This window comes from Clupea harengus, chromosome 16 (genome assembly GCF_900700415.2).
Source record: "Clupea harengus chromosome 16, Ch_v2.0.2, whole genome shotgun sequence".
Taxonomy (NCBI): Eukaryota; Metazoa; Chordata; class Actinopteri; order Clupeiformes; family Clupeidae; genus Clupea; species Clupea harengus.
Window position 1 is genome coordinate 1302242 of NC_045167.1, and position 14633 is coordinate 1316874.

The 14633-nt window shown below is 40.4% G+C and overlaps 1 long non-coding RNA gene across 1 annotated transcript; it reads left to right on the forward strand.

Moving 5' to 3' along the window:
* Positions 1 to 7473: 7473 nt before the first annotated feature.
* LOC116224074 lies at positions 7474 to 8830 on the forward strand. Its single transcript, XR_004165411.2, has 2 exons — positions 7474 to 8380; positions 8490 to 8830. It is a non-coding gene; the product is annotated as an uncharacterized LOC116224074 (long non-coding RNA).
* Positions 8831 to 14633: the final 5803 nt, after the last annotated feature.

The following is a 14633-nucleotide window of genomic DNA, read 5'->3' on the forward strand; positions in this document are numbered from 1 at the left end:
GGGCCAGACATATATCTCTCTCCCCCTCCCTCCCTCTCTCTCTCTCTCTCCCTCCCTCTCTCTCTCTGATTATCCTTAGTGTTGGGTTAGAGAGAGGACGCCTGCCACTTTCACAAAGAGGATTTTAGTATTAAAGTAAAGTAGCCCTCTGCTGTGCCATGAGAATAAGTGGGAGTGCATGTGTATTATCTATCAGTGTTTGGATGTGTGGATGAGAAACAAACCTCCCACTTTCATTCTTATTGAGGAAATGTCGATGCACTCCAGTTCTGTATGACATCGGCCACTCAATTTCAGCTTTGGGGGGTCTGAAAAAGACTCTCGTGTGTTTCCACAGGCTAGTCATGTATTAGCATCTGTTCTTCAGACTAAAGGCATCACACTCAGTGGTGGTGTATTCAAAGTCCCTGTAAACCATGTATTAGCATCTGCTCTTCAGACTAAAGGCATCACACTCAGTGGTGGTATATTCAAAGTCCCTGTAAACCATGTATTAGCATCTGCTCTTCAGACTAAAGGCATCACACTCAGTGGTGGTATATTCAAAGTCCCTGTAAACCATGCAAATATAAGCCAGTACAAGAAGGTGTGCCACAACATCACTTCACCAACACATGAATTACAAGTGACACTTGAATTGGTGTCCTTGTGTTTCTGTTCTGTTTGTTGCAATTTCATCCCACAAATGTATTGCACAAATGACTTAGACAACAAATGTGGTAACCTTTGTGAAATGTCAGATGAAAGGTCCTTGAAATGCAGTTTTCCCAGAAGATATTTTCAGACATTGATTGCCTACAGTCAAGCCAGAAAGTCTGCACACGCCCCTTTCACCTTCTCCACATTTTATTACGTTACAGACATATTCTACAATAGATTGAGTACATTTTTTTTCTCAAAACTCTACACAAAATAGCTCATAATGACAAATGACATGACAAAAGACATTTGTGCTAATTTATTAAAAATCTAAATGTAAAATATCTTATATACACAAGTGTGCACACCCTTTAATATGACACCCAAAAGTGAGCTGAGTTGAGTCCACCTGTGATCAATTCAATTGATTGGACATGATTAGGGGTTTCCAACACCTGCCTTTATAAGGTCCCACAGTTGACAGTGCATGTCAGAGCAAACTCCAAGCCATGGGGTCAAAGGAAAAAATCTGCAGTCCTCAGAAACAGGATTGTGTCAAGGCAGATATTTACAGGTCCCAAAGAGCACAGTGGCCACCATAAATGGAAGAAGTTTGGAACCACCAACAATCTTTCTAGACCTGGCCGCCAGGCCAAACTGAGCAATCGGGGAAGACGGGCCTTGGCCAGGGAGGTGAGCAGGAACCAGAGGGTCACTCTAACAGAGCTGTAGCGTATCCTTGTGGAGATGGGAGAACCTTTCAGAAAATCAACCATCCAGGCAGCACTCCAGCAATCAGGCCTTTATGGTAGAGTGGTTAGACGGAAGCCCCTCCTGAGTAAAAGGCACATCACAGCCCGTTTGGAGTTTGCCAAAAGGCACCTAGAGGACTCAAACCATGAGAATCAAAATTCTCTTGTCTGATGAAACCAAAATGTTTTGGCCTGAATACCAAGCGTCACGTCTGGAGAAAACCAGGCACCACTCCTCACCTGGCTAATGCCATCCCTACAGTGAAGCATGGCGGTGGCAGCATCATGATGTGGGGCTGTTTTTCAGCAGCGGGAACGGGCGACTAGTCCTGATAGAGGGGAAAGATGAATGTAGCTATGTACACCGAGATCCTTGAAGAAAACCTGCTCCAGAGCGCTCTTGACCTCAGACTGGGGCGAAGGTTTACCTTTCAACAGGACAACGACACGAAGCGCACACATGAGTGGCCCAGCCAGAGCCCAGACCTGAATCCAATTGAACAGCTGTGGAAAGAGCTGAAAATGGCTGTGTACCGACACTCCCCATCCAACCTGATGGAACTTGCAAGGATATGCCAAGAGGAATGGGCAAAAATGTCCAGAAACAAGTCTGCCAAGCTCATAGCTTCTTTCCCAAGACGCATTGAAGCTGTAATCGCTGCCAAAGATGCAGCAACCAAGTATTAGGCTAAGGGTGTGTACAGATATATACAGTAACCCCTAAATAACCTATTGCAGATTTTCTAAAAACCTGTTTTCACTTCGTCATTATTGGCTATTGTGTGTAGATGTTTGAGGCAAAAAAACTCCATCTATTGTAGTATAAGTCTGTAACGCAATAAAACGTGGAGAAGGTGAAAGGGGTGTGCAGACTTTCCGTCTTGACTGTATGTTTTAGTCTCCCTCAGAGGGGATTGAGGTTAATCTGTAGAAGCGTCACCTTCATCACTGTTCTTACATCACACATAATTACATTTATTTAAGACCTTTCTTTGGGTTCATCCCGACGTCATTAAACAAACACTCTTCCTGATGATCTTCTGCTGCCACCTTGTGGTCTGTGTACTGCAGTTTCTTTGCAAATTCCTGTTTAATTCATCGTTGTTCTTCATTCATTCATTATTCATATTTAATATTACTTTAATGTCATTATAATAAAAACATATAATGCATTTTCCTGTTTTTCAGATTAGTATGCAACAACAACAAACAAGTAGGTATTTTTCTGTCCCATTTGGCCATTCATTTAAACTGCAGTCTCACATTTTCATCCTTCAGTCTTCAGTCTTAAATTAAATTAAATTGCATGTATTTATACTGTGAATCCGCATTAACAGTTAATATCCTTGCAGAGGAGCAGATCAAATCATACTCATATTAGGCCTACACAGACCATAATTATATTAGTATCCACAAAGACCACACGCTTTAACAATATTTTGACAGAAATAATCATGCCAAAACATACATAACAAAAATAGCTTTAAGGAACCAATGTATTTTACAGGCATCACACTAATCCTGCTTTGTGATGCAATAGAATGGTAACATTCAGATGCTGTTAATGTGTGAATAAAAACATTTCAAGATGAATCCATTTTAAAATCAGTCATATATCTTGGTTTTCAATAGAGAATACCTTGTTCCACATTCATCTCCTGTATTAGTGGCGGAAGTATTTCATACAATGAAGAGATTCAATACAATTCAATTTTATTTATATAGCGCCAAAACAATGAAATTGTCTCAAGGTGCTTTCCAGAGCCCAGTGCCTGAACCCCCTTAGTTAATCAGGAAGGAACCTTAAGCAAGTTTGATATTACCCGGCATGACCGAACGGTCGAGGATAGTAAGTTGTTTATTATATGGCATTTTTCGCTCCTTTCATTTTGTAAATGAAAATAAATGGTAATTGTAAATATAATGTAAATTTAATGTCGTTTTGTTCAGCTCTGAAGTCTTCATTGTAACTTCAAGTTACAATGATTAATAAAAAACGGACAACATGGTTCAGCTAAAATGGCTTTAATTTACAGTAGAGTAACAACACAAGTGATTCAAACTATAGTTTCTCGTCTTCATCATCACTTTCAATAACAAATCTTCGCTTCTTCTGAATTTCCTCATGGCTGTTGATGTTTTCATTTTTGTCTGGATAGTAAAACTCAGACTGATCGCTTTCGCTCATTTTGAAAATGTCGTCAGAGGGCAATACGGATCCGTATTGACCGGTGAGGAGGGCAATACGCGGCTGGCATGACTACACATTAGCCAATCAGAACGCTCGTACTGTCGTTGCCATATAATAATAATATATATTGCATATAAATGCTAGTATAGGGTATGGGGTAGAGTAAGTGTATGGCAGTACGATGGTGATAGGTGCATATGGGCCAAGGGTTTCTGCAGGTAGATCGAGTGGAGAGACTAGAGCAGCGTCCCGTAGCGAAGACAGTCTAGACTAGGAGGGTGTGTGTGTGTGTGTGTGTGTGTGTGGTGTGTGTGTGTGTGTGTGTGTGTGTGTGTAGATCGAGTGGAGAGACTACAGCAGCGTCCCGTAGCGAGGACAGTCTAGACTAGGGGAGGAAGAAAGAGACAGTGAGTGGGTAGAGTTTGGCTGTCAATATATGTACAGTGCCCTCCTGAATTTTTGGCACCCTTGGTGAATATGGGCAAAACAGGCTATGAAAAAATGTCTTTGCTGTTTACCCTCTTGGTCTTTCACTCAAAATATTCACAAAAATGTTACCTTTTCATTGAAGTAAAATTATTAAAAGAAAAAAGAAATGTTGACATTAAATTTAGAAAAAATTCTCCAACACATGTGTTTCACAATTATTAGCACCCCTAGACAATCCTATAATTAAAATCTAACAGAAGTATATTTCCAGTCATGTTTTAAAATGTTTAAGTTCACCTGTTTGATTAGGAACTCTTAAGTGGTCAACCATGACTTCCTGTTTCACTGGGGTATAAATATGAGGTGACACAGTCCAAATTCCCTTAATCATTCATCACTAGGGGAAAAACCCAAGAACACAGTGACGATGTGCGTCGAAAAGTTGTTGAGCTGCACGAATCAGGAAATAAGGGTTAGAAAATATAAGAAATCTCTAAACAGTTGAAAATACCCATTTCCACTATCATGGCAATAATTAAGAAGTTTAAAGCGACAGGAGATGTTAAAAATCAGCCTGGAAGAGGACGTGTGTGTTCATTGACCCCACACACCGTGAGGAGGATGGTTCAACTGGCCAAAGAATTTCCAGGGATCACAGCTGGAGAATTGCAGAAGTTAGTTGAGTCATGGGGTCAGAATATCTCCAAAACTACCATCAGACCCCACCTACATCAATACAAGTTGTTTTGGAGGGTTGCCAGAAAAAGCCTCTGATGTCAATCAACAACAAACTAAAGCGCCTACATATTGCCAAATGTTACTGGGACATTCAATGGGACTGGGTTATATGGTCAGATTAGATCAAAATAGAGCTTTTTGGCAACAAACATCAAAGGTGTGTTTGGGCTAGCCAGAAGGATAGCCATACAGAAAAGCACGTCATACCCGCTGTGAAGTATGGTGGCAGATCTTTGATGTTGTGGGGCTGTTTTTGTTCCAAAGGCCCTGGATATCTTGTTAGGATACATGATATCATGGACTCCATCAAATACCAGCAGATATTAAATGAAAACGTAACAGCCTCTAACAGGAAGCTTAAAATGGGCCATGGTTGGACCTTCCAGCAGGACAATGATCCGAAGCACACCTCAAAATCTACACAAAAATGGTTCACCGACCACAGAATAAAGGTTTTGCCATGGCCATCACAATCCCCCGACCTAAACCCCACAGAAAATCTGTGGGATGAGCTGAAGAGGAGAGTCCACAAGCGTTGACCTCGGAATCTAAAGTATCTGAGAGAGATACTGTATGGAGGAATGGTCTCAGATCCCGTGCCATGTGTTCACCAACCTCATCACGCATTATAGGAGAAGACTCAGAGCTGTTATCTTGGCAAAGGGAGGCTGCACAAACTATTAAATGAAGGGGTGCCAATAATTGTGGCACACATATTTTTGAGAAAAATCTTTGTTTCATGATAAGAATTGAATGTTTCTTTCAATGATGTTAGTTCTAATAAAGGTTCGATCTTTGTGAATATTTTGGATGAAAGATCAAGAGGATTAACAATAAAGAAATGTTTCCACATCGATCAGCATTTGGACCAATATTTTGTAAGTAGACATCAATTTGATAAACAGATAAGGAGATACTTTTAGGTAGTTAATTAACAGTAGGTAGTATGGCCATTGTATCAATATAGGCATTAGCAATGTGATATAAAAGCAGAGGGAGAGAGAGAGGCTGTCTGGGTAGGTGTATGTGAATATTATTAGCATTTAGTTTTGTTATGTTTAGTTATGGTTGGCTGACATGGTGCATGCGGATTTGAGTTAGGATGGCAGGATACACAACAGTTCTGGTGGCAGCCACAACACGCGGTATGCTGTACCCGGGATCCATAAAGGCACTCCTTCACGATACAACACACGCTGTCTGTAGCCGAGTTTAATTCAGATGAGTCATGCACAGACAAGGATTGTCACAGGGAGTGGGTACTTGGGAAATATTCACACATCCTGGTTAACCTGCCAAAAGATTTCCAAGGTTTTTCCCAATGGTTAAAATAGCCTAAGCATGTACTTATGTGCCAATTAAGTTGTTAAGACTTCCAAAGAACAACTTACTCATTTTTTTTCTTTAAAACAAAACATGTAAAAGGGAAGTTAAAAGGTCAGACCATGATGTTGCAACTTACTTACAAGATGTTGTCTGTGTGTATTGGCATTAAGAGACTACAGCAGCGGAGTGCTAAAAGTAGGGACTTCCTGAAAAATGTAATCCTTTATCTAATCTCAAACCAGCCTTATGTGGCCTAATGTGCTAAAGAATGCCTCACACACAGAAACGTTATGTATACCACCAAGTGGATGGAAAATGGCACACTATCATGAAGATGGCGGTTAGTTTTGTTTTGTAACCTGCTATTATATCTATTGTATTTGTTCAAAGATGGTTTAAATTAACGGATGTGTATCACTGTGTTTTAAAAAAAGTTATGCATTGAAGAACCCAGTCCAAATCCATTTAAATATATGCTTTGCCATTAATTCATCTAAATGGATCGCATATATCAATTTGCTGTGAGAAGCATTTCAAAATCTTTCAGATTTTCCATTGCTGTGAAGTGAGATAGTAAACAAGCCTGGGCAGTGTGATGTTCAGCACAGATAGCCTACTTCAATTAACTTTATTTAATGAAGAACACATTTTTTTTTGGTATTCCTGATTAACCGACCTCATAGTTAGTCTATGTCTAGTGAGCTAAGTTACGCCTGACTTGACCTACAGCCACAACTAACGCACTGATCAAATCATGCTGGCTTGCAAACTCATGTCACCAAAAATCCTGCACCTTATAACTTTGCACGGTCAAATGCAATGATTTCTTGATACAGTATATTGTTGAACAACTTTTGTTCTTACAGTTATTTTACAAACTAGGCCAACCTTTGTGGATTTCAATAGGCGATGGATTCCGATCATGTATTAAGGGAAGCAAATTAAAAGGGAATGAAATGATGAGAACGGTTTAAACTCATTTGAATACCTCCCACTTTAAAGTCAATCTCCATCCAGCACTGTTTAGGCCCATCGAAACTTCAGTTTACCAAACAAAGGCTTACATTGTTTTTTTTCTGATAGTCAAACAGTATAATGCTCACATGAAATGTCGTTTCTGCCTATAAAAACCTTGTAGATGTTCTCTCTGTTATTAACAAGTTGAAGGGTATCCATATCCATATCCCTATCCTGTGTGACCTGGCCTAGAAGTGTTTTCATGTAGACAACAAGCAGTGTGGTCGCCATATGGGCGACAGTGGTACAGGAGGTAAAGAAGTCGTCTAGTAATCAGAAGGTTGCTAGTTCGATTCCCTGTCGAAGCGTCCTTGAGCAAGACACTGAACCCCTAATTGCTCCTGATGTGCAGTGTGCCATCAGTGTAAATGTAAAAATGTGTATACATCCTTGTAAGTCGCTTTGGATAAAAGCGTCTGCTAAATGACTAAATGTAAATGTAAATGTAAATAGGGTGACCTTCATGTGAGCCAGACAGCCGACGTGCCCCTGCATGCCATGGGCTGTCTCCAGGCTTCCTGTTTCTGTCTCAAACTGCATGAAAATGGCTGCAATTGAATGGGGGGAGGATGCCCCGTGACCCACTTACAGCTCTGGGCTAAGCCCCGAATCTTTTCGATCCTAACAATGCACCAGGCTTTCGGTTAGGTTAGATTATGTTAGGTTAACGGTATTTGTTTGTGAAAGTTTATAGTTCCTTGTATGTTTATCATATAGGTGTGATTGTGAATGTGGCTTTTAATCCAAATCGCCTAATCTAAGACTTTTTCATCATAGCTTTTTGAGTACTGGTGGGGCCCCACATCATGCAGCAGGTGCCCTTTTATTTGATCGACCCTTCAAACAGCCTGAGTCTGCCACTTAGGGGCATCATAGAGCGTGATTAATCTGCGTTCATTTGTTTTTACACGTTATTTTCTAAAATTAATTAGTCGAAATGAACGCGTTATTTTGACAACAACAGGTTTAAGTTGAGACCCCTCGAAAGGGAATCAGTCCGGATGTGGAATTCCCCTGAAGGAGGTGACCGACTCAAGATATGACGCATTACTGAATCGAAAGACTTCTGTAAGATGAAAGGGGGCGGGGGAGACTTAATAGGAAGCAGAGACAGTTCTAGCCTCGTAGTCTGTTGGGAGACGTATCTAGATAAAGAACCCTACGATATTGTAGCCTATTGTGATGAATTCAGGCTAACTGCTGTTGTCTACATTTCTACACTTCTAAGAGATAGTTGACCAACATAAACCTGTTTCCGGAATTAACACAAGATTGAAAGCAACACGCGGTAAGGTCTTTATTTAAAAAAAAAAAAAAAAAAGGGTTGGTAAAGGAAATGTTGTTGTTGAAAATGGGCCTCCATGTGCTGAGATAATGTGGTTCATTGTTTGTTTCAGTGGATTGAAGACAACACTGACCATGATAACAGATGTTCTGAAGTTGTCCTTCGGGGCACTCTTGACGGCTTTAGCCGCTCTAATTGGGATGGTAGACTGCGTTGGAGGTCGGATGCATGTTCAAGGATCCAACAGTTCATCGTACAACTATTGGAGTGTGACGGATTTACTTCACGTCCAGCCTAAAGGACAGGACTCGATCACCGGGAACAATCAATGCAGACAAAACAGGACTGTGGCCGCTGGCCATCAATAAACCACTCAAATAGTTGATGTTACCAGGCTGTAAAATGGCACTTTTAAGATGTGATTTTTTTTCATAAACTACTTTTGAAATCATTTCCAATTGTATTTTGACGGTAGGCTACTATAGCCCATGATCACGTGAAGGACAGATAAACTGTCGGATATGCGCACTATAGTTCTGCCTGGACGGAACACCCAGCGAAAATGTAAGAAAAGCTTTCTCTGTATGACATTGCCAACTGTATCGTGAAAAGAAACAATTTAGCATGTTAGCAAACCTTTATCAGCGCCAACTGGGCTGTTGGCGGTGTTTGCAAAGTTGTTACATGTCTTTTAGGTAGACCCGGCTCTTTTAAACTAAACCTCCTTACTTTACTTAGGCTACCCTTTGAAGGGTAATGCTTGCCTACACACTACCATCGTCTCAGGTATCGATTTAAATTCACTTATTTGACACTGGTGCCCTATAAGTAAGACTTGTCTTAGAACAGAATGAAATAATGTGATGCAAACTGACGGATGCATATTGCACAGGTCAAGGTTGTCAATTTGCGAATGTGCTTGTTAATGTTAATATTAACAACAGAACACATGTCCATCCCTGACCAAAGATGGACAGTTCACTTCACTTGGTCCCCGGGCGCTACAAGCTGCCCACTGCTCCTGGGGGGTCCTTGAGGAAGGACAGTCCAGGATAGGGAAAAAGCAGAAAATAAATTCACCGCGACCTCAGGCTTACCTGCGTGTGTGTGTGTGTGTGTGTGTCCTGTGTCGCCTCCATATATGCACGTGTGTGTTCTAGTGTGTGGTGTGTGCCATTAAAAACCTGACCAAGGTCTTAATTATTATATGTTCTCTACATCATCAGCATGGATTACAATTTTAGACTTGTAAAAGTTATCCCTGAAATATTTGTTTGTTCTGTAATACTGATGATGATTCTAATACCTCTAATTTAGAGGCATAAACAAATCTGTGAAATGTTTTACTGGCTTAATGACTTGACTTACAGTGATCTGTTATGTGTTAGAATGCCTCCTGTTAGGTGATCAGGACTCCAGTTATAGAGGTCTAGATCAGTATATTTATTCAGTAACAATTGCAATCGGGCTCACTCACAGCACAACAATGAAAGTCAAGCAATTTCACAAACATCGCACAGGGTTTATATACTTAAGATTTATCTAACTCTGACACCATAAATGATTCTAACGTCAGTAAGAATAGCCACACTCGACTAAAAATCCTTTTGTGTCATCCCAACTGCGCCTACTGAAATGCAAGGGTGCCAGTTTTACGTAGGGTAAAACAAGACCTCTGAGCTCACCCAAACATATCCAGAAGGTCCCTTTCCTTACGCATATAACTCTCACTCATATGCAGACTACATGGTGTCAGCACCTAATAATCAAAGTTACACACACACACAAACACAGAAAAGCCAGGTTCTTGCTTACAGAAGCACATGATTCATACAAGGTAATTATTAATACAAAGCACTTGATTAATATATTCTTAAGTCATTAACAGTGTTTCGATATTATCTCCATCAACCCCTCTAAACTCCTCTGTGTAGATGATGTACTTTAAAAGGCTGGCGTAAAAGGCTGGCTTGACATGCATAGTCGCCTGTTAGGCTGCTTACAATGAAATGGAATCTAATGAGTTACAGGCTATAAGTATTTGCTGAGAAAAGTCCCAGAAGCAGACATTTCTATTCAGTTATTGTGGCAGGAGAGTAAAGTATTGAACAGGAACATTGTATTTGAAGATATATTATTTATTTCCGTATTTTCCCATGTCAATTTCATTCCATAAACTGACAGTCCTAGCAATAATGGTGTACTGTACAGGGGGCTAGTGAAGCTTCCGGATACTCTAGGGAAAGCTTGTATCCCTTTTGTGTCCAGTGTAAGCATGACTGCTATCATTTTGTCCATGTGTTATGTTGTAATGCCTGTGTGTTAGTGATATCTATGCACTGTTACATTTGTTACATTTATTTACAGACTAACGACTTGTGTTCACAAACCGCTCACCAATTGTGGACATCCATCCCATTATTTGTGGATTTTCTACACTTTTCTGACGCGGCTTGATTTACAAATGCATTTTCTTCAAAAGGACATTCTCTGCAGCATATCAGATGTCTCTTTCAGCCAATCACATGAGCTTAAATTCAAGGGTATGATTGGATATGACCACGCTGCATTACTGTGCAGTGTCCAGTTATGTGGACTACTACACTATAATCGACATATGCATACAACGGATTAAATGAAGTATAGAATTTGGGTGAGGTCCAAAAGTCTAAGACCTTACAGCTGGGCCTTGTGACACATGTGACATCAGTCTGTGTACATCACAGGTGTTTTGACCTCAAAAGGTCAAAAGGTGAGGCGGTCCAAATAGATTTATTTTATTATTTGTTTAAAAATGTAAAGTTAAAAAAATCTGCATAAAATCATGGTGATGGTGTTTTTGGAAAAGAAGCCTTGTGACATATGAAGGATGTTAGTCTGTGTGCATCACAGGTGTTTTGACCTGCAAAGGTCAGGAGGCAAAATAATTAATTTGATTATTTGTTTAAAAAACTCTATAAATTTATGTTGAAGGTGTTTTGCAAAAAGAAGTCTTGTGACATAGAGGAATATAAGTCTGTATGTATCACAGTCTGACATCAAATGCTCAAAAGGTGAGGAAGCCAAATGGATTTGTATTGTTTAAATTATCCAAAAAGTAATAACAGATTTTAAAAATGATTAAAAGGCCTTGTGACACATTTTGATTGGGGAGCTGGGTGGAAACGGCAACTTAAAGATCGGCGTGTTCCAACGGATTTCATGTGAAAACACCACTCTTATACTATAATATAACAGAACACCATTTTAGCTCTGAAGTTAGTTGCGGTTGCATGATTTAGCAAAGGACTTGATGGAATGCCGGTCTGATGGGTAGGGTGTCGGTTTATTCTGCATATTCTATGCAACAGACCTGGAGCACACACAACACGCTATGATGGAGAGAAAGAGAAGAGATGATAAAGAGATGTGGTCCATAGTGTGGTGTCTCTTCTGTGTTGGCCTTGTCTTCAAAGGCGGCGATGTTTCCTCAATGTCCTAGCATCACTCCTTACTCCATTCTCTCACCACACGTAGCGGTCGGTGTCTCCACGCGGCAAACCCACAGCTAGACCAGTCTTCTACATCATGATTTGTATCATGTTCTTCTCTTCATCTAAGTATAGCATACAAGTTACATTTCAGTTATAGGAAGGTAGAATACACAACTTCACATAATGAGGGTGTCTGGGCATCTGGTTCAAGGTGTAAAGTGGGGTGTGTTAGGAAGGGGAACAGTATGGGGTCTACATAGATATGAAAGGTGTGGAGGTCAGTAGACAGGGAGGGTCTGGCTGACCATTTGAATGTTAATGAGCGTGGTGTGAATGTGATACATTCTCGAGGAGGAGGAATTCACATGAGTTGAAAGTATTTAGAAAGAATATGAAAAACACCAATATTCTTCACATATGACCAGTGCTTGTATGAATACATCACAGTTGGTTTGGCATAAATACGTCAATGCAAGTGTGAAATACCTTTTTTTCAATATGTAGAATATCAAATATTGAACGTAAAACTAACTTAACCCCGGTGGGTTTTCTTGCTAAATGCTAGCCAGGTAGACATTCACTGATTATATTCTCAGCAAAAAAAGCAGAAATAGGCGTGTGGAACCAGGCTAGGCAATATCTCAAGATATCAAGTATTTTCACATATTTCAAAGAGAACTTTGCCATAAAAGAACCAGTAGAATATATTCTTGATACCAAAGAAAAACAAAGTTTACAGTACGTGTCTTACGTCAGTGCAGTACGCGTCTTACGTCAGTGCAGTACGTGTCTTATGTCAGTGCAGTACGTGTCTTATGTCAGTGCAGTACGTGTCTTATGTCAGTGCAGTACGTCAGTGCAGTACGCGTCTTACATCAGTGCAGTACGCGTCTTACGTCAGTGCAGTACGCGTCTTACGTCAGTGCAGTACGCGTCTTACGTCAGTGCAGTATGCGTCTTATGTCAGTGCAGTACGTGTTGTCAACAGGTTGTCTTCACAAATGTAAAGAATACTGATGGTAGAAGCAGTGTTAATGTCTTCCAGTCCTTTTATGATGGTAGATACTACATAGACAACAACTTTTATCCTGAGAATAGTCCCAGCATCTCACTTATTATGTATGTAGAACAATGGTGTGGTATCCGCTGGGGACTTCACGGAAAAAGCATAAAATAACAGCTGTTTACGTTGAGTTGGCCAAGGTGCCACCAGAGCTACAGTCTTCACTGACATCCATTCACCTTGCCATTCTCAGTAATGCCAATGATGTGCAAACATGTGGTTATGGAAAGGTGCTTTGAGCCTCTTTTGAAAGATCTTGTAACTTTAGAACAGGAGGGAGTTTTTAGTCTGGGCAAAAATATTAAAGGGAATGTTCACTGTGTAGCCGCTGATAATCTAGGTCCTCATTCCGTTGGTCTTCTTTGTGGCCTTCTTGAAGGTTTTTCAGGCTAATTTATTTGTAGATTTGGTTTTGGACAACACTGTCAGAAGGAGTGCGGTCTGGGGCCTTTTCTCCTCGACCAAATGAGGCCCATGAGCAAGACATCCTAGCACGACTTGAGAACCCTACATTGAAACACACACATGGTGTCAAGAGGCAGTGTCCATTGACTGATCAAATGGAACCTTTTCATTTTGTTTCTGGCTACCCTCCTGATCTAATTCAGAATCTTTTTGAAGGCATTGTTACTTATGAGCTGGCTCTGTGCATTGATCCTTTCATTACGAACAAGTACATTACACTGACTGAACTGAATTATGCCCTTAGGAGATTTCCTTACAAATGGACGGATCTGCGTAATATCCCATATTTGGTTCCACACAATCTTGAAGCATTGGTGGAAATGCACACGAAAGCTGGGCCCTTTTAAGGTTGTTGCCATTTGTAATTGGGTCAAAGATACCTGTTGATGAACCAGGATGACACACACCCTCAGATGATCCAGGCCTTAGGGAACACTTGTGTTATTATGGACTATGCGATTTGAGGCCAAGCATAGCTTTTGTAAAAGTTATTAGGCATACACACAATTTCAAGGATGTGCTATTATCCCTTTCTGTGAAACACCAGATGATGCTGTCATACCGCATACACAGTGCTCCTTTACAGAAACCAGCCGTGAGTGTCTCAAAGGTGGCATCAGTCCCCCTAGATGGGTTGCATGGAAACATACAGGGAACAATATGAAGGAGGCATCAAATCCTAAAATATGTGCAGTTGTTGAACATGGTATTTGTTAAGGTGCACAAGAGGATTGCCTGATTTGGTTGAAATTCTTCAAATTGTAGTCATTAAGAACAATGTCAGTTGTATTGTGTTGCCTCTTAGTGCAGGGTACGATGAACACTTTAGGTCATTTCAGTTAGAGTATACCAGAAATGGACATTATCTTCAGCAACAACAACTTGGTGATACCTATCCCTTGGCAACATAAAAAATAAGAGGAAAGTGTATGGTTGCTCTAAGGAGACACATTTGCTTGTTATTGTGGTTAGGGTTAGGGTAAGGAGCATTATTCACATAGCTTGTTCTTCAAGTACTTCAGGGACTAGTTAAGAATGTATGCAATGATTAGTATTAGTATATTTCATTCATAGTCATAGTCACTGTTTTATTTAAAGAATCTTTCACTGTATATGAACTTAAGATGACCCGTCTTCTTTTTTTACTCTTGCCTTGCTCACCACCAGACACAATGGCTTCGCTCATCTAATTGAAGATAAGTCCACACTCAAAGTCATTCACATTGCACCGCCAGCATTTGTGCCACCACTGGAT